General features: G+C 40.3%; 1 protein-coding gene across 2 annotated transcripts in view; it reads right to left on the bottom strand.

Moving 5' to 3' along the window:
• The window catches only part of esrrga (estrogen-related receptor gamma a), an 86,621-nt gene extending 65,721 nt beyond the window's left edge, over positions 1-20,900 (bottom strand). Inside the window, exons 1-3 of one of the 2 annotated variants that reach the window (XM_079554994.1) lie at positions 20,782-20,900; positions 18,717-18,799; positions 9,864-9,906 (exon numbers count right to left, since the gene is read on the bottom strand). The gene's annotated coding sequence lies outside the window, so the exon portion shown is untranslated. Of the gene's footprint in view, positions 1-9,863; positions 9,907-18,716; positions 18,800-20,657 lie in introns of both variants that reach the window. The other variant, XM_079554993.1, reaches the window with a different exon arrangement.
• Between the last annotated feature and the right edge of the window lie 636 nt (positions 20,901-21,536).

Here is a 21,536-nt window from a genome sequence, read left to right as displayed (position 1 = left end):
AGGGCTGGAGTTCACTTTTTGCTAACGGGTCACTCTGGCTAGTCCTTTTGGAATGTTACTTGTTTCTTTGTCATTTTACTGGCCATGTATATGCTTTATTTACCTTTTTGGTGCACTTTCATTGTTATGAAATATAGGCCTATAAACCATATCATTCTGTAATCAAAAGAGTTTCAATTAAAAAACTTTCCATGCATAAGACCCACTGGCCAAAGTGGCGAGTAAAAGATTTTTCAAAGGTGAAATTAAAATTCTACCATCATTTGGCTATTTGGTGTTTCTGCAAGGCACTGGTTTTAGTCACTCTCCTTTCTCGCACGAGCCTGCACCTCCGCTGGGTAAAGTGGTGGTTAATTGTTCCTCGGGGGTCTTAACTAGCTCTCATTAGAGCAGAGCTGGAATCTTTGGAAGCACAAATGGTAAAGATGATTGTGCATTAGCCGACCAGCAAATCAATGCGAAAACCACTAAGCGCAGCCCTTGCTTACGTTACCATTAGAGCTATTTATAGAGAAACACACAGAAAACAATATCCAGGGCCTGGTTTTGAACATATGACCAAATCAATAGCCAAACAGCAAACCTATTTTCAGAAAACTTCCCTTGCAATTACTAAATTAAAAAGTAAATATATCCATGTGTATCTACAGATTTATTTTAATACACACAATAGCTTTTGCCACAACTCTCCCACTTGATTCACCCCCCTCTTTCCTCCAGCTTATGCCTCTTTCCTAGCGGGAGGAGGACAGATTAACGTCAATGCTGTCTTTACTTATCATGGTGTAGCCAGCGCAACCCTGCAAGGAATAAAGTTGGACGTTTATCACACTGCGGAAAACCAAGTGCATCAACCAACCATATAAAAATATTAAAGGGGACCTATTCAGCAAATCGACTTGAAGAAGCTTTTAACTATGACATACATTTACATCACATTGCTTCATTCACACAGGTTTTATGGGAATTATGCAAAACCGAGGTGATTTGAAACTCAGTCCTTGCTCAAAAAGTGTCCTACACATACTCATAATTGTAAACGATAAAACATGAAATATAAATGCAAGGCATAAGTTAAAATTACGCACAATATTTCCACTTTAAGATAGACGTTTTGCTTGACTATTAACTTTTCAACACCTTTTCAACAGCTATTATTTCTCAGGTGTGAAATAGTGAGTGAGCATATTAGCACATCTGAGAGCACCCAAAGTTTAAGAAGCCGCAGTGATGAGACCCCCTGTCGCTGTGGCACCAAACACAAACATCCACACAGGACAGTTAGAGCGCAATGAAGCAGAACCCAGCTTTGCGCTCATTAGACTGGTAATTAATAATTTCTCCCAGTGCACATACACAAGGACACACTTAAGGGAGCTGGGTAACTTGGATGAGTCTGGCTCATTCGGAGAAGATAAGGTCTGGTGTAGTGCCAGCAGATGTGTGTGCAGACTAGATATTCAAAGTGTACTTGAGTTAAGTCTAATATACACCCTGTGTCCACCTATTTAACCTGGTGGAAGTGTCTGTGCTTTTTCTGAGCTAAAAACAAAATGATTACATTTAACCAAATGGAAAGAAAGTCAAAATAATCAGTGGAGTTCTTTTTAACATTTTTAAAACACTAGAGATGCACCGATCCAGCTTTTTTGCAACCAATACTGATACTGGGATTTGAGTATCTGTCGATATCCGATATTTAGTGATACCAAGAGACTTTCTAAAAAGCTTCTTTCTCTGAGTGAAAAATCTAATAGACTCTTTTCTCCATTTTAAGATCAATAAAGTCATATTTTATTGTCATGATGTTACAGATCAATTATAAATAATATCTATTGATAAACTCTTGGATGCAATTTAACAAGGCTCACTGGACTTTTCTACACTAAATATCATTGGGTAAATGACAGGCTTTAGGCTACATTAATAAACAAGCCACAAGAAGTATTACAAATATGTTAGATCAGTTATTTCTTTATAAAGCTACTTTAGGTATTTCTATATTTCTCTATTCTATATAGTTTTTGACCCAGCCTTGATTAGCTTTCATTAGCATAAGTGTACTAACTAGCTTTAGCATACTGATGCTAACCACGAAATTTTGCGTGGCGATCAAAATACATCTGCAGAGGTTAAAACTAACTCAGCAATTGGATATAAATCCCATATTCACTTAGATTTAGGTCGTTAAAGTTATGTTTTAAGGCGTCAGTGTCGGATATTTGTAGCCGATACCCGATATTGTATTTTTTCCAGTATCGGCTCCAATATCCGATACCAGTATCGGATTGGTGCATCCCTATAAAATACTGTATGGACACTTTTGTGAAATGGCACTAACAATTTTCCATCTAAGGGCAAGTCACAACTGATCTGGCACAGCTATTGCACAGAAAGAGAAATAAAAATGCTTTAATATTTTCAGACAAAATTAATTATGTAAGAGCGTTTTCATTCTTCCTGCTCATCAAGTGTCTTTGTTGTACCTTCCATAGCTGTTCACCTCCCAACACTGTGAGTGGAACATCAAAAGACTGTGAGTTGGATGGGGAGCGACAGAGTTTGCCATTGGTATGCAGGCAGACGTGTCTGCTCCCAAGTGTCAGTCTAAAGGCCTCAGCTAAGTGTTTGTCAAGACTTAAAGCCATTGTTCTCAGCTCCTCTTCTCTCACATCATACACCACTTCCCTCTTTACTTTTTATATATTCATTTATTTCTGGCCCTACACCTCTTACAGATAAATGACAAAATGTGCCCAAACTATTTTAGCTGAGAATCAATTTTGGGGGGTATATACACTGAGTATACACTAAAATAGCAATAGAAATTTCCATTCGCTCCATTCCAGTTAGAGGTCACCATTTCACAAGCACTGGTTCATTTGTTAGTTGTGCAAAATGGCTTTTAGTTGAAATAATGAAGAATTTACCTCTAAACTGTAATTTTTCCAAGTCCCAGTAAGACTGCAGGCCCTGAATATTGCCTCATCTAAGTGCTTCTGGCTTAGTTTTTGAACCTCATCCTGTCAGCTCCATTTCCCAACCCTCCTCAACGACTCAATCTCTTCAATCTTGCCTCGTACATTTCCCGCAATCGCTGAATTTTAATTGGACTAATTTGTTTGTGCGTAAATGCCACATCACCGACAGGGTTTCACTAGGCCTAAAAAACAAAAACAGTTGTTTCTTTGAAGTCCAATCCAACGCTCTATAGGGTGGAACTGTTAATCGCTGATAACCCTGCAGCATCTCATCGCTCCCCATCCCGTACTCGCGCCCTGCCCCTGCTGCCCCCCTTACACTGTCTCTGCACCTCTTTCCCTTTCATATTGCAGCGCCATCTATCCCATCCAAGTCATTTCTCTTGCTCACGTGAGAGGGGTTTCTTTTGGTAAGATCTGTTTAATAATCGCCAGTATATGTGTGTGCTTCAGCAGGTACTGGAAGTAATTTAGTTGCCTGCCTCGCGGTGCCAGTAAAGCAGATTATGAGTTGATTTTTGGCAAAGAAGACTAGTAATTCCTTTATACCAACAACGCCATTCCATTAGCCCCCTGCTGGTACAGTGAAAAACAGACACAGTAGCTACCAACACACAAGAGACTCACACTCAACCTCATCTCAGAAAATCATCTTCCAAGCAGCTCTTAAATATGAATAAAATATGATGTTGTCTTATGCCAAAAGCATGTGTTGTATTAAAGGCCCAATACCTGATTTTTTTCCTCTCCCTCGCAGCGGAATAACATTTGTTCTGTCCTCCTTGAGTGTGTTTTAGAGGCAGAAATTTGTGAAAAAAGACCTTTGTGTTTGATTTTAAACCTTTTGCATGAATTGTAACCTTGCAGGCTAGTTGAAATAATTGACATTAATCAGAAATGGCTCCAGAAAGTTGCCTATAAACTCACCCCTGTGGAGAATTGGGAGAAATGTGAGTTGGGAATGAGTTTGGACTACAAGTAACAATTTAAAAAGTACCTGCACCCTTTTTCAAAAAGAGCAGGTAAAGACGCCACACAAATAAGTCAAAGCTCCTTTTCGACATGATATCCCTGGAATTTGCTAATTGCGTCAACTAAACATGTGATTATGATTTGCTCACTGTGTAGAGATGTAATTAAAATCTACCTGTTAGTTATTTGAACAATTTAAAAGTAAAATAAACCAACACAATCAAGCAATTTCCACCTCTACTCTTATCCCACAGAGCTGGGATTTGTAGTGACTAATGTATCAAGACTCTGCAAATGTTGGTACTTTATGAGTTCTGCTTTACAGTTTCTTCTACGGTTACAACTTTGGATCTATAACCATATAACAAACACGCTCTCTTCTAATAATTTCACAGGCTGTCGGTGACTGAACAAATCTGGACTAATACAATTACAAGCACTCGCTAATGCTGGTAACACTAGAGGAGTTCTTAGGAGACAGTAGATTTGAGCTCGCTGACCTGCTGCTATGGGATACACTCAGACACACTCCTGCTCCAGTCGGGATATCCAGTCCTGCCACTGAACAGGATTACCTCTGTCATGGGACGACTGGTATCCCCTCATCAGCGCACGCACACACACATCATAATGGTTCACTGGGCAGGCTGATAACAATGTGTGCGTCGGCGTGTGCCCCAGGAAAACTCTCTGATGGCCGGATTACAGACTCAAGTCTCAGAGCAAAAAAGGCCTGCAACGAAGCAATGCTCACCTAAACATTTGTACATAGGATAGTCTGTACAGTCATCTTCTCTTACATTGATGAAGTCATCTGCGATACAAACTGTAGCACCTAAACCTAAGCCTGGAGTGACCGCCACTCCAACTTTTTGAAAGCGGAAGCGTGGAAGGAGCTCCATTCACAGTCAATTAATAATCTCCACAGCCCGATTTAAGGATGGGTCAGTCACAGCTGTTTATTTTTGTCCGTCACTTAAAGGTGAAACAAGTCATTTCCCCTTAAATAACAGTGTGATTCAGACCTAACTTTATAACATCTCTCACCTTTAATTACTTTTGAGGACTTACTCATTTTGTAAATGTCTTACAGAACAAAGAATCAAAATGGAACACAACAAAATATAGACAAGGAAAATCTACAAAATAAGAAAAAAAAAATCAGTCTGATACGTACAAAGCAGGAAGACAGAGCATCAGATAGAAAGAGAGAGCATCAATTATTTAGTGGAGGTAACATGAAGCTTCCTTGGATCAAGCAAACTGCTGGCTCTTCCCCAGAGAAAAGAAAGAATGAATTAGGGTGAATTTATTAGACTGTGTGTGTTTGTGTGTCAGTCCAGTCGCGGCGCACACTCAGACCCTGAGAATCCCAAGCCTGTTTCCAGGTTCATTAATAAAACAGCAGCTTTTATATGGGCTCTTCCCCTCGCTGTCTTGCCTTTCATCCTCTGTTTGTTCACACACACAGTGGGATTTGGCGGGTGTACGTTGTGTACGTGTGCCTAAAAACTCGTGGGATTAGGGAATGGCCCGACTGTTTGTTCATCAGACAAACAGTCGGGCTCACTCCGCTACTGGCACACGCAAAACCTGCACACTTTTTAGCATGCACAAGGTGGCACAGCGCACCGTTCAGCAATTACTGTAGAATCGTGCAGAGGAACGTTCTCTCCTTTGAATGAGTGTCTTCTTTTTAATTATTAGGTTATGTCATAATTCATTTATGTATGTGTGCTGGCTATAGCACATCTATATAGGGGTAGTAAGTAAAGTTTTTTTTTGGGTGGAATACACTTTTTACCAAACCTCTCTCTCAAAAAAGCCGCTGTACCTGATTTTTGTTGTGTGTCATCTGTTTGGATAGAGATTTGACAACTACAAACTTCTCTGACAAACAAATCTTCAATAAGAATAAAATAAATTTGAATTATATTGCATTACCAGACAATACAAAAGTGATCATTACAACACAAAAACAAATACCCTCAAACCAACGCCAACTTTCATTGAGTAAACAATGCTACGTTTGTGCTTCTCCACTTTACAGCTGTCTCACTTCTTTAAAAGCTTATGGTTGAGCGAATTCATTTCCAAACATTTAATTGTAGCTTGTATGTGATGTGTTCCCGCAGTCATTCGCGGATGCTCGTGCGTCTGGGCGTTTGCGAGTCTGAAGTCTGAAGTGAGTGAATATATACGGCTGACTCAGTGCTTCTGTCTCAAACGCAGCAGCTGCATCTTATCTGCTGCCGTGACGTCTGCGTGCTCTGTGCATTTGACTGCGCGCATAGTATCTGGAGGAGGAATCTTAACAGGTTTCCACATTAGAGGAGTGGAGACGTCAGAATGCTATTGTAAGAGATACACTTCCTGTCTAATAAGCAGAAATCTTACTTACACATACACAGCCATCTGACAAACAAAGCCTGACAAGCATTTTCACCCCTCTCTTGTCTCCCTCTCTTTTCTATATTCTTGCTTTTGCGCTCCATTGTCTATGTTTCATTCTATTTCTCTAATAAGTGGAGGTTTGGCGCTGAGGGCAGACAGGGCAAGGCAGATAAAAGACGCGAGGAGACAAGCACATGCAGAGAATGACAGCAAGAGAAAAATACAACTGCAGTAGCTATAGAATAAAATGCCTAAATTAAACAATATATTGGTTTCTTCAGCTGGACACTCTTTTCTATAATTGCATCAAGTGAAGTAAGCGTAATGGACTGATTTGGAATTTTCAGTTGCCTTATCCTTATCAAATTTGGAGGTGGAGAACTTACATTTATAATGGAAAAAAATGTCATGCTGTCGGAGGTGGCTGATGTATTTATTATACATTGCGAAATCCCAAAGATCTTCCGACTGACTGAGATTTTCATAGTAAAATTTAATTTAGTTTAACTTGTTTTTGTATGTTTAAAGCAGAACTAAGTAACTCATGCCCCTAGAGGCCATAAGTGCCACTGCAGGTGTCGTAACATGTTACGGTTTTTTACTCATTAATTGTCAGTGAGCGTAAATACTACACTGACAGAAAAGACAAAGGGAGAGAGGGATATTGTACATCCAATTACACGATGGAGATAATTTTTTTCACTCAAACTTGGCTGTAAATACTGTTTAATTATACTGTTCACTAGCCCGCAGTTAGATTTGCCCGTTAGCCTGTTAGCTTCTTCTTTGTGATTCCATTAGTGTGTATTGGGCCTCCAACCCGGTGCAGGGAAAGCTGCAAGTGTGGTTTTCTGGCCAGGGAAGATAAAAAGACCCCAAGTCATCCCATCAACACTTGTATTTTCCCCAGAGGGACTACGAAAATTATTTATTAAGGTAAACAAGTTACTTAGTACTGCTTTAAACAACATTAGTTTTTTTGTATGTTTAAATGTAATGGATGTAAAAATACTGTGATGAAAATAAGGCAATAATATTGTTAACAAAATAAAACAAAGACAATTCCATATTGTGACCTACCAGCTCTATTGTACTAACACATTCCTAATAACAACTTGTCTAAGCTTTGAGCAACACAAGAAGACGGGTTTATGAGCCCAACACACTGGATTGTAAATGAGGTACTGTTCAAAAATGTTTGACTTGAATACAAACAAATGCAACTGAGTCAATACCAATTATAATTTCAATGACAAATCAATTATACAAAAGTGGCTGGTGAGAGCAGGACAGGGTTGTTAGTTATCGCTTGTATCTGTGGAGAGGAGTTTTCCCTTCCTCTGTGCGCTCCCCTGTGCCCATCCGCCCACACATGCAGTTGACCTGAGTTGACCTGAAGTGTTAATTGTCCTATAACTGAGTTGTGGCCCTCAGGTCCATAAGCTTCGGCTGTGTGTCTGCCATCCACACAAATTGGCTCCCCATGACTCCCACACTGTTAACCTCTCGAGTACTGACCTTTAGTTTGTGTTAAACTCAAATAAACCCAATACAGTGTTTTCATCCCAACAGAGGAACATTGTTTTAAGGCCAAATGTTGAGGAAGATGTTTTGGAATGTTTTTAAAAGAACACACAAGAAGTCTGTCGTGTGACTGTGTGTTCATAAAATTTGAAAAAGAATTGAAATGACATTGGAAAACAAAAGTTAAGAAAATGAACCTTAACCAGTCAAACAAATCGTGGCAAGGACTGACTGCCATGGGGAGACAAACATTTTCCATGAGCATTTGAATTATATGGTATAGAACAAAACAACTTACACGGTCTAAAGTTATTTTTACATTGTGTCACTGCCATCACAGTATGTCTCTGTGCGGCGATGTTATGTATTATGGTTTTAAGGTTATCATAAGCCTATACTGTGTTTGCCCTATGGGTCACAGTCGGCCCATCTGTCATAAACTCACACACACATACGCTCCAGATCTCCACTCTATCTCCATTTAGAAATATCCAATCTACTGTATCTTGCATACAGTATAATGTAAATATGATCACAAAAAGAAGTAGAAACATCCTTGTGAGATTCAAGTCCTGTCCGTAAAGGGAACACTATTGTACGTGTTTATAATAATAGCACATGGAGGAAACGTAGGGAATGGGAATACGGGATCAACATGCAAACTGCACCTGGCCATGAAATCAAGGGATATTTCAGGACTTTTGACATAGGGCCTCATTTCCTAATTATCCAGAGTGTTGTTGATTTCTGGAGATATATATATATTTTTTAAATTCATGCAGTCCTTATATTTGAAGAGTTTAGTGGTGCTAGGCTAGGGCTAGGCTACCGCATGTCTATGGTAACTAGTAGCCTGCATTAAAAACATTGTCAATTGCCATATCTGATTTGTAGAAAGCTCCTTTGTGAATTCCACGTATAGTAATGCCGGCTGCAGGTAAACAAACTACCTTAGATCCGGTAACTGAGCAGATCACTCCACCGCTGCGTAGCTTACAACCAGGAAGCTGATTTAAGTTATTTTAAATGCAAAATGCTTATATTTCAAAAATTATTCAGTCAACACAGACATTTATATCAGTAGTCTGGTGTTATAAGTGATTTGCCTCAGGTGCACTGTGCGTGGGTTAGACTGTTTTTAATGCAGGCTACTAGTTACCATAGACATGCGCTAGCCTAGCACTAGCCTAGCACCACTAAACCCTTCAAATATAAGGACTGCATGAATTCCAAAATAGATATATCTTCAGAAATCAACAACACTCTGGATAACAAGGAAATGTCAAAAATCCTGAAATATCACTTTAAGGTTAAGGTGCTTTATTAGTCACTACTGTATACAACCCGTAAGGAGCAGTAGGCAGCACCCGGGGACCCATCTCCAGATGTGGAATCACCTAGTTGGAGGATTTACCTATTGCCCATAATTTGGGATAATGGGTAAAACCGGAGAACCTGAAGAAAACCCATCCAGACGTGGGGAGAAAAAACCCACAGAAAGTGGGAATTGAACCCAGGACATTCTAAATGACTGTTCGCCGCTGGGAATGCCGCTGAGGTCAGAGGATTCAAACAACAAACTGCGTGACTTCATGAATGGTCCAGAGAAGAAGAGGACTAGAGTGGCACGACTTTTACAGTTAAGTCCACAGAGGAAAATTATACTTTTTTTTTTTTTAACTTTTCTTACTGTATTCATTATCTTTTTGACTTTTCTCACTGTATTTGCTTACTTACTATTTGTTTTTGTTGTTGTCTTTCTGTCGATTCTGTTTCATTACAGTACTGTCCCATGTCAGTGTTTTGTTTTGTGAGGCTGCAAGTGTTTATAAAAAGAAGAAATTAAGACAGAAAAGACACTGTCAGAGATTCTGAGTTGCGTTGTTGTGTTTTGTTACTGTTGGATGGTCAGACTCTGTCCATGGTGCTGAAAGGTTTATCCAGATTCACCACTTTTGACAAACAGAGAAATAAAGAAGACCAAAGACTTACCTCCTCTATGAGTGAAAGGGTGGCTGTATCGTCATGATGCAATCTAGAAAACAGAATAACGGATCGTTATATTTCAAGGTGACAGTTCTCAGCTCTTCATTTAAAACAGTCAAAGGGCATGGACTGAATCTCTAGGTAGTGTACAGATAAGCAATGCCAATAGATCTAACTAATTGTACAAAACAACAACACAGCTTTATCAAGTGAATAGGCAACTTAAAATCATGCTTTTCTCTCATGCTACTCATGTTTATAAGAAATGCCCTTGTTTGTCTTAGCTTTCTTTTTAGATGGTTATGATGAGAACAAAATGCTCAGTTTTATGAAGAAGTGAAGTCATGTTTTAACCAGAGTTGTAGCCACTTTTCCGTAAATAAAGCATTCTCTCTTTTTTTTTACACTCACTAGCATTTCTTTCCTGTTTGTATTAGGAAAAGTTTTGAGTAAGTGAATGCGCGCTGGATGTTCAGAGCGTTTGTCCGTGTTTGTGTTCTATATCTTGAGATGGAGCCGTTATGAATATGCATAAAGCATAGTCGCACACAGGTGACGAGTGTGACTTGTGTTGGTGCTTGAGAACAACTGCACCAGACAAACGTTTTTCCCTCTGTCTCTGTTTCTCCGGGGAGTGCGGGAGCGAGCAGGAGGCTCTCTGGGGAAAGCTTTGCCTTTTTTCCACTTGGGATGAAAAACCAACACAGTAATGATGCAGACGCACACACAGCAGCGAGTCATGAAAGAACATAGACAAAGAGGAGAAGATATATAGACCACGTTTATGCACATAAACTACAGCATAAAGACGAGCTCAAAGCAGGCGCACGCATAAGGAGACTTTTTAAACTGTGTCTGCGACATGTGCAGCTCACGTGGTCTTTAGCAACTTTTCACTTCTTTGCTGTGGGTCAGACTGAAGATATCTTACAGCTACAATAACACATAGCAAACTCAAAAAGAAATAACAATAAAAAAAATCTACCTGAAGCCGAAATGTTGCTTTTTGACAGCAGAGCTGGCAGAGCGTACAATACTTGGGCTGTCTTAGTGCAGACTTAATTCATCTGTTCTCTAATTTCCTCTCACTGCCCACAGACTGCCCAGAATAGGTCCAGGGGCATAAATGGTTGTCTGGTAATGCATATTTGCTCGTATCAGCTCTGTCTCTATGCCAGGTCCAGTCTTCTACTGCTTGCATTTGTACACAGGTCTCTGTAAAGGACTCCCCCATGATGATCACAATACCCTATGTTTAAAATGATATGCCCCTAATGAAGAGCAAAACAACAATGGTATTTCAGCACAAGTCTATTTAAGCTTACTGTACTTTTAAGAAATTGGATGTAGAGATTGTAGAGATACAGATTGTAGAGAATATAATCTCACAGACAAGAGGCAGCAGAGATTGTGAAGAGGGAGAATGAAGAGAAAATAAAAACACAGACGGAGAGATAGTATAGGGGGATTAGGACAGAGGGATCTAGACACAGGGGTAAAGGAAGACCAGGAAGGTGAAGGGGTCAGACAGCGGGAGGAAGCTAATGTCTTTATTTCCTGGTGAGATGGGACCTTGCATTTACCCCTTGGGTCACAGGTCACAGACTGGGTCACCTGGGGTGTTGTAAAGGGGGTTATCTCAATACAGAGGGAGTAGAAAAATATATCTAATAAAAAAGAAGAAGTGTACCAAAAAAAAAAGGATGAGTAATGGGAGAAATTGGAGGGTAGGAAGACATAGTTTGAGTCAAGAGGGGGACGTGCAGAGGTGGAAAGATAGAGGAGTTTGAGGAGGGCTGGACATACTGTACACATGACATGATCAGCCTATGTCACAAGGCGCATTGAGTTGCCTTGTGTACGAAATGCACGGTATAAATAAACATGCCTTGTCTATGAGCATTTAATAACATTTAAAAAAAATAATTGTTGATTTGGGAACCCGAGAACTGGACATCACCGGAAACATAATGAGCAAAAAATTCGACATTCAATAATAACCTGAATATCGCGGTTTTAGATCTAAACTCAATGCCGGTTGCGCGTAAAAGGGTGTAAATGGGCGGCACGGTAGCGCAGCAGTTGGCGCCTCCGCTTCACAGCTAGAAGGTCCTGGGTTCGATTCCCACCAGGACGGGACCTTTCTGTGTGGAGTTTGCATGTTCTCCCTGTGTCTGCGTAGGTTTACTCCGGGCACTCCGGTTTCCCCTACCACTAAAAACATGTGCAATAGCCAGGTGATTCTGACCATCAGCCTGGCTCCACAACATGGAGATGGGTCCCCGGGCGCGGCTCCTTACGGGTTGCCCCAGCGGCATCGAAGGATGGGTTAAATGCAGAGGACAAATTTCCCTACGGGGAAATACAATAAAGTATACCAACAAACAATTTTCAACTTTGTTGCATTCATCTTATTCCGGAGGTTCTCGTGGGCGTTGCCATGAATTGTGCCCGCCCCTTCACTCGTATTAGTTTACATTGGACTGTAGACATCAAGAGAAAATCAGTAAATACAGGGACACAAAGCTGTTTTCAGGCCGGCCAGAGAAACAGTGCAGTGTTGACTTGTTGGTGCAAATGAACATTTTACGCAAATCAATCTAATGTACGTCATAACGCGCCCTACCGGACGGGTCAATACAACAGAAGTGCAAAAAGGCAAAAGTGAGCAGGGCAGAATGAGGTGAATAGGCCGCATGGTTTAGAGCGTGTGAAAAAAGCAGTGGTTTATAATCTGGAAATGATGGTAACTACTTCAACACAGTACATTCCATTGAGTAAAAAAAAAAACCTTTTCCTTTTTTCATCAGATTATGTCAAAAAGAAATTTCCTTTTAGAAAAAAAAAAAAAGATTTCACACATCAATACAGAGGGTTTGTACTGAAGCAAACCCCCCACCCAAAAAAACTGTGAGAAAAACTGAACTTTTGCCCATTTTTTGTTTTGGCTATGTTAGCAAAAAGTGTGTAAATCTCAGTCAGATTGAAGACATTAGTGATTTATCATTTTGTTGTGGCTTCTTTTGTGATATGGATGGTGTCATATAATATCATTACAACAATAACTACACTGTGCAGTCCTACCAGACGCTGAAAGATTTACACTTCTAAAAAACAACACACTACCACAAACTGCTGAAGAATTTCAATATCCAAAACTATAGAGAAGACTTGAGCAGGTGTTGAGCATGTACTGAGCGAATTACAGTGACCAGAGACAGGAATAATCATTAGAGAGAAATTGTCAGTTGCACGCTCTAATTGTGCCATGGCATGTCTGATATTTAGTGCTGAACGATGAAGTCATCTGAATCCAGTGTGACTTAAAGTCTATAAAAAGTCTCTAGTCACTGGCCTTTCTTTGAGACGCTTATTTCTGTCATGTTCTGTAGTTATTCTCGTTCTTGGCTCAAGTACTGGACATCTGTATGTCTAAATGTGACTCAGTCAGCTATTTATATGAATGGCCTTTCTGCCTGACCAATTGCATGGATTAACAACTCCTCCTGGTTTTCCACTGGACTTACACCTTACTGCACATGCTAGTACACAGTCAACTACACACACAAACACATCACTCAGCAGAAGTAATAGCCAGACTACTTAGACACACTTCCCTCATAGGTTTTTAGTTACATACACGTTTATCTATGTCATTTAGCATAATTTTTGACAATAAATTTGACCATGGAAAATGTCTCTGCTTTTGTAAAATAAATGTTGCTCTGAGGTGAAGGTGGCTTTGGAATTTAGGGAGCTAAACCTGTGTGAGAAAAGAAAACTCTAGGCACTCTTTGTGAATCAAAATTCCCTGAATACGGAAACCTTTTATTCAGGCAGGAGAATATCAAACATGAGGTTTGATTCCTACCTATTTCTGAAAGATTTAGAATAAATCTGGCTTTCTAATAGACTGTTACAGATCATTACAGGTCAACAGGTCAGTAGTGTGATATAAAATTCAAGCTTTTCTTAAAAATACATAATTGCAATGTAACTAATTTGTAGCTTTTTGTTAAACAATTTATTATGTGTTTCGAACCATGTTAAAATGAGTAATTAGATACTAGGGATCTTAGCTGACTGTCCTCTACAGTTCGTAGAAGAAGTCCCGGCTACACTTGGATATTCCACTGAGGAAGCAGCTGCCCTTGTGTAAAGCTGAATGGAAAGAGGCTTGGTCCTTGTTAGTCCTTAGTGTCACATGCTGCATCCAGTGACATAAGTGAGAATAGACCTGACATGCATTACACTGTACATGAAAGAAGTTCAAATGTGTCCAAACATATTAAACTGAACTATAGCTGGAATACGTAAAATAAACTTCATATATTAAAATATGTTTGTGATGTTTTACATCCCTTAACATTTCCACAAATCATCTAATTGTTTGAGAGGTCTTACTTAAAGGTTTTGAACCTTTTTAGTCAAAATGTGACGAAATGGGCATTTTTACCGTCATGGCCGTCCTTCGGGGTTATTATGTGACAAAAAAGGTAAACCCCTTTTCGTCACATATTGACTATTTGGTTTGACCATACACAACATCAATGAATCATAATATGGCGCAAATGTCATGCATCAGGCTGATTTTTTTTCACAAATGGCTACTTTTACAAGGTTCATAGCTAAACACAATAAAGTAAACCACAAAATGTTTGTTATTAATCATAGCACTTGTGTTTTCAGTCACTAGAGCTCACTCAACAGGTGTTCTGCTCTCTGTGGTCAGGGAACATTAAAACAGGAGCCTGATTGAATTAAGGGAGTCATGTCTTATCGCTGGACTGAAGTATCAATATATCTCCCTTTGCTTGTTATTAATAGCATCCATAAGGCAACCAGACACGGCGGGATGGGGTGACAAGACAACTCCGGGGACTATAAATAGAAGGAAATGGAAAAAAATACTCATGGTCAACATGCTGAGATGGAACGAGAGTGGAAAAACATGACACGTGTTGCACAAGATTACAGTAAGGAGGAGGTGAAGGAGGACCCTGAAAGACTGACTAAATTAGTGGTATAGTTACAAAAACTCATGCATGACCTCATCGATAAATGACTCAATCGATGGCAGTTGCGTAGCTAAGCTAAACCGTATATCATGAATTTAATAAAAACAAACTTAAAATACATGTACAAAAACCAAGTAAAAAAGGTTGTTAGCAGCAATGTGTAAAAAGCGAATGCAGCAAGAACCATTTGATCCCATTAAGTCGGGCCATCTTGACCTCTGACCAGGACTCTTATGCATCAGCTGCATCACGCTAAAACAATGTGATGCTGAGAAGGCAAGTGTTCACTCTAGTGGAAGTGCTTGGTCATAACCTGCCAACATTCAGAGTTCCCAAAAGAAATTTATTGCAGAGTACTGTGCATTACAATAGATGTTAGTTGGTCCTTTCCCAGCTCTGTTAATGCAAATAGGATGCGCTTGACCATCCACAGCAGTTTGTTTGAGTAATAGTTAGCAGAGGAGGGTACAGTAGCCACGGAAGTCAAAATAGTGCTGGTAAAAACGGAGGATTGAAAAAAAAAGTATAACTGCATGCATAAGACACATTGGCAGCTGTTCTTGTTTAGTAAATACACAGGGATAGGCACAATAAGCTTTAGCTTGTGCATGTTCCATTTCAGACTATATGTATAAATATTTCCTCTCTTCATCTGTTAAATGTTTAAATGAATAAATTAATCTGAATCTGAAATGTGGCTTGACCGGACCCAGGCAAATCACGGCCCGCGGGCCAGATCAGGCTCTCACGGGCCGCGGCAGGTGGAGAGCATGTTTTACCTGCCTTTATAGTTTACATAAGACTTCAAGGTAAGGTACAACAACAGAAATGATATCTTCTAAATAATTTACATTAATTGTTTCCTTTCCCCTTTGACTCGATCTGCATTTGTGGGAAGTACAAAGATAAGGGCAGAGGATAAGAGTGACTGAAGCTGAATAAATAACAATGCACACACAAGTGCGCTTCTCTGCAGAGTGTCATTTACAGCTGAGTTTTTCCAAAAAGTCTAGATTCCCTCGAACAGGTGCCTGATCAGCCCTCTGTCCGCACTGCAGCCATGAGAGTGTGCTGAGTGAGAGGCTTATTTTGTTTGAGAAGCACTGTGGTTCTTTGGCTTCCCTTTTGCCTTATTGTCTTGCTTAGTTCTGTAGTAGACCGGCTTTTGGCCTAGTTAAGATGTTGTTTAGTCCTGCTTTAGACCTGGTCTTAGCCCTTATTTCTGGTATACATATGGTCTAGTCTTGAATTAGATCTGATATGACTACATGTTTACAGATTATTAAAGTTCAACTGATCAAGTACACAATGTGGTGCAATCTACAATAGGAGAAAGTTATTGTTGGTGGGGCCTTCTGACTCAATTCAGGTTTCTCCTGTGGCCCCTTGTAAGAAAAACAATTCCCCAAATCTGAGATTGACTGACAAAAATGTGAACATGTAAAGTATACTAATCATGTGCAATATCCTGAAGTAAATGTAACTGAAGTGAATCTACCCAAATAAAGCACGGACATGCAGCCCAGGATAAGGAGTAGATTTAACAACATGAAGATTGTAAAACAAAAACGAGACTTGGCTCTCTGCCTCTCACCTTTCTGACTTTCTACATAACCCTGACACAAAGCGGAATATTTGGACTAATTCAATAAATGACACCGAGCTATGTCCTATCTATCTTTAGTAATTCCATGAATACAGCGCTAAGGGGCAAAACATGCTGTCCTCCTGCTAATGAAGCTTTCAGCCCTGTGCCACAACCACACAATGACAGCTGGCAGGGGAGGGGCAGGAGCCACACGCCATGAAATAAGAGGGGGTAAAAATTGATTAGCAATTTTCATTTGTGCTAAGCTAAACAAAAGAAGGCTGCTTCCCCACTCTGCATATCATCACGCTGAGGGAGGGTGGAGGATGGGGGCGCCGGTCGCACTGGGTCGGGAGAGGGAGCAATCCTTCAGAGCTCAGGACTTCTATTGTTCAGTTGGAGCTGATGTGAAGCCAAAGAGGGATTTAGCACGAGGAATCAGAAGGCCAAGGGGAGAGTCTCAGAATGGGGGTCCGGAGAATCCAAAGCAAGAAAAGAAAAAGAAAAAAAATCCAACATGATATGCTGAGAAATAATGACATAGAGGTCTTTTTGAAATTATAAATAGGTAAACTTGTTAGTAGTTTAAAAGCGCAACATAATAAAAAATGTTTACAGTATTTTTTTGTTAATGCACATAATTTCAGCAGTGTTTGCATGCCATCTCAACTATATGTCTAACTCTCTAACTCTCATATAGTTAACCTGTGCAGATTTTACTTATGCAAAGTTAATAAAATGCAAAAATGTGTCAAAACGGGGGGGAAAAGCAGCAGCTTGTGATTGAGTGAAAGGGGGAGGGAAATCAACAACTTTTAACCAAAACACTGTACACAACTCTAAATTTAATTTTCTGCAAGATTAAGCACAATAATGACTAGCTTTATAAAAACCCATAACTAATGGCTTCCAATGAGCCAATCTATAGGCATTGATCTGCTCAGTATCTCATAGACTTGTGGTGTGAAGCCAATACGAGCCGAGGAGGGAGGCATAGTGAGAGGAAAGAAGTAAACAATATGCAAGCTTTTTGTTCGTATTTTGTTAATTCAATATTTTATATTGAATTATAGAGCGTCGTGGGACAATGGTGAGGTGAATTTTCAATTTGTTTCAGAGCATTTATAGTTAGTAAGTGTGACCAACCAGTTTATTACAAAAATGTAGCGTATTGTATCATTAAAAAATAAAGGTTATTGGTGCAATGGGCTTTATTCGCTGTTAATCCTACACTTGACAGCTTGATGGTGTGTGAGAAGAGAATGAAGAGAAATTAAACAATTCTGTGCGGTGAATGCACAGCAGTTTAAACCCAGAGAGGGCTTCTCGTGTTAATCCCTGTGGATTATGCTTCTAAATACTCCTATTCAAGCCAATTAATTCATGCATATATCTGTCTCGGAGTCTTTTCATGTCATTTAAGAAGATGGAGGGTAACTTCCTGGGAAATCAGGAGGAGGCTGGGTATATGTCTCCATTAATGCACACAGGGCTCTCTCTTCTGGACCACGCAGCTTCAAACATCCCGATACAGTGTGCACACACACACATGCTGCGTGGACAAATGTAGCAGGTATACATTAAGATTTTAATGGAGAATTGATGGAGGGAGAGGGGGATAGAAAGAGGCCTCCAAAAGTTGATTGACGGGCTCTGACAGCTGAATACTAATCATGAGATCAACCTCTGGCTAAATCTACAGCATCTCACTGGGGCTCCTGATTGTGAGAAGCATAAAAAGGATTAGCAGTAAATACAGACGGCTTAAACAGAACTGAGAGACACTGGTAGACACTCAGCAACTTAAAAAAGGGTTGAAGGAGGAGGACATTTTGCAAGAGTTAACAGTGAGTTTGTCAATTGGAGACTGCACCACCACAAAACTTTTAGTCCTAATGAAATGGCATTTAGAGACAAGATGACATCACTTTCAGTGTGCAATGATGAAAGATGAGCTTGACGGATCCAGATAGACAAGTCATTGATATAGCTATAACATTACGTCAGCCCAAGATGCCTAGAATGGCAGGCAGTCAGTTTTTGGATGCATTCAGTCTCATATCATCTTTTATCCTCATATCCAGTCTCAAATCACTGAGTCTGGGCACAAATGTGTGTCAGGCATTAACAACTGTTCATAATACAAGGACCACACGTCAGACAGAGACAAAGGCAAAATCTGTTGCTGTTGACAAAATGTCCTCAAAATGGATCAGGTTTTATCTGGTTAAAATACATTAACAATATTTTTACCTGATTATTTCCTCGAGAAGCAGTACTCTGATGCTGTCTTCTTGAAATGAACCATGGTAAGCTTCTTTGGACTTTTGATCACCCTGAAGACATAAAACAGATTTAAATCAGAATAAAAGAGAGCATTATCTTCTCTTAATTATGCCCTTTTATGTCATTACGCACTATTACTGTCTGTCATTATTGGTCAGGCACAGGCTCTGTGATTGGGCGACCTAGCTTATGCACTAACCAGTGGTAGGCTTTAAATTATTGAGTGACTGACCTCAATTGGTCGTCTGGAACAGCCTAAAACACATTGGACACATCCACACACATAAACAAACATTTGTGCGGCATGCTCACACTCTACAAACATGCAGCAGAGTTACACACTGGCCCTGGGGATACTGTCTACGGTCTAAATATGAACTTGTGGACATCATCAAATCTGCTTCATCTCAGTCTGTGCATTCTGAGACACATGAGATAACAGGCGTCAAAGACAACAGGAGCATTGTGTTTCGTCATTAAATGAGTGCACTTTTTCATTTTTAGCGCGGTGATTGGAGTTTGAAATGCCATTGTGTTACTGAGAGTTGAAAGAACTGAGAGCGAATTCCCTATCTCTTACTGTTTTCTATGTGGTTGCCCATTGGCCAGTAGGGTCACTATGTGTTAATTTCAACAAAACGGTACATATTAAAGAACATTTTTGCTTGAGTGATATCCAAACAAAACAAATGATATCTCTCATGAGGCGAAGCTTGATTACACTGAATACATTCATTCTGGGAACATCCTATGACCAATAAATATTGCAAACCTAGAAATGACACCGCACTTGCCCTTTGGTATGCCACTCATCTACTTCATATGCTATAAATTAAAGTCTAAATATAATCCAGGAGAATGATCTGTGCCACACTTGTCTCACTATAAATGATCAAAGATGGCTGATGATACCGACACATGATACGCCCTGTTCTGCAGGGTATGAAGTGACCAGGGCATTTTTGGAAATATCATCAAGACCCAAACGCACAAAACACAATAAAACACACCCTTAGCAATGACAGACATTTCGAGGAAGCTTTGCAAACATGAGTGACATGTCGACCGTTGTTATATTTTGATGGGTGTAACCGGACTGCGCTCCGTGGCATGTGGTGTGGCTTGTGGCCTATGATTAGTTACAGATAGTTCAATGGGTCACAGTGTGTGGCTTTGATCTGTCAACCTCAAAGTGCTGGAGATGGCATCTTAAAACAACAACAACAGTAGGGATTAGGTTAGGTTAGGGTTGTAATGACTTCCCTCTATTGTATATTGTCAAAGCTTGAAGTTTATCTCTATAAGTTTTCTCTTATTGATCTTTAAGAGTGATTAGAAAATGGATAAGGCGTACCGCAAAACTCAGGTGTGGACACTTTTTTACTTGATATTTCATGTAGCACTTTTTGACTTTCCTGTGCTGTAGTTGAGATAACAATATTTCATTGAGTCGAACAATAGCACAGATGATAAACATACAAGCCTAATCCTTACACACACAGTACCAGTCAAACAGAGCTCTCACCATGGAGCTCCATGCTTGCGTGTCTGCATCTCTATGAAGTTTGGCACTAGGTTTTTCTGGTCCATACGGTGTTTTGTATTTCCCATAATCCCCTGTCAGCAACACTTAGGCAGGCAGACAATAGCGGAGAAGACCGACAGCCAAAAACCCCTTCACTGAAAGCTTGGCAGGTCAGCGCACAAGCAGCAGGTTTCACACTTGCTCACACACACACACACACACACACACACACACGCGCACGCACGCACGCACACACATACACACACACACATACACACACATACACGCGCACACACACACACACACACACACACACACAACAGTACTACTCGTGCACACAGGCAAATCCACATGTGTACCGCTGTGATGCATGTTACTCACACCGTTTCCCGCTCTTCTCAAAGAGTTGTGGTGCAGTTTTCAAGGACACGGCTCTGTAACATTCTCCCTTCTCTTTTCTGTCCCACTCCGCTCACTCTCTGGCTCTACTCGCACTCTACTACTCACTCCTTGTTGCGGGATGCTCCAGCAGCACGTTGACCGGCTGCCTCTTCCTCTTCTACATGGTCAATGGTCAGCAGCTGAGAGGCAGGGCTGGCGTGCCATGAAGCGCCGGGCAGCGTGTGGGGGAATGAGGAAGTGACAGAAAGCGAGGGAAGGGAGGGAGACAGAGGAAGAAGGAGTGCTGGGCAAAGTGACCAAACTGATGTCGCTCTCCGGGAGGCTTGAGAGCGCCGCAGTCAGCCGGACTCCTGCTGCAGGGGAAGAGGGAAAGTGATTTAGAGAGAAGATGCAACAACAGAAACTACACAAAACAAATCCTAAAGAGTAGGTAAAAAAAAAGTAAGGAAGTATCCCAACAGACAGTAAAGCTTGAATGCACAGGAAAGACTGGTTAACTTTCAATTGAGAAAACACAGAAGAAAACGAGAGTTGAAGGGATTCATGTACTGGCAATGTTCATGACTTTCAGAAAAGTCATTAGAAATGTTAAACTGAACCAAGGTTTTTTATATATTACTTTCAAGCTTATGTTCAAGTTGTCTTTATTGCCAACGAGTAACACAGGGCACAAAACTTTAATTAAAAATATGTATACAGTAAGCTGGCCGAAAAGAGGTATGTGAAAAAGTGTTTAAACTAAGAGCAAAATGTCGGGGAAAAACCCACTTGAACTGTCACAATCTAATTATAATAAAAGAAACATCGAGCCGTGGATTCGGAGAGAAGTACGGAATCTGTAAAAACAACAGGGTGCGTGG

This window comes from Gobius niger, assembly GCF_951799975.1.
Source record: "Gobius niger genome assembly, chromosome: 4".
NCBI classification, from domain to species: domain Eukaryota; kingdom Metazoa; phylum Chordata; class Actinopteri; order Gobiiformes; family Gobiidae; genus Gobius; species Gobius niger.
This window is presented reverse-complemented; position numbering and strand designations above follow the sequence as displayed.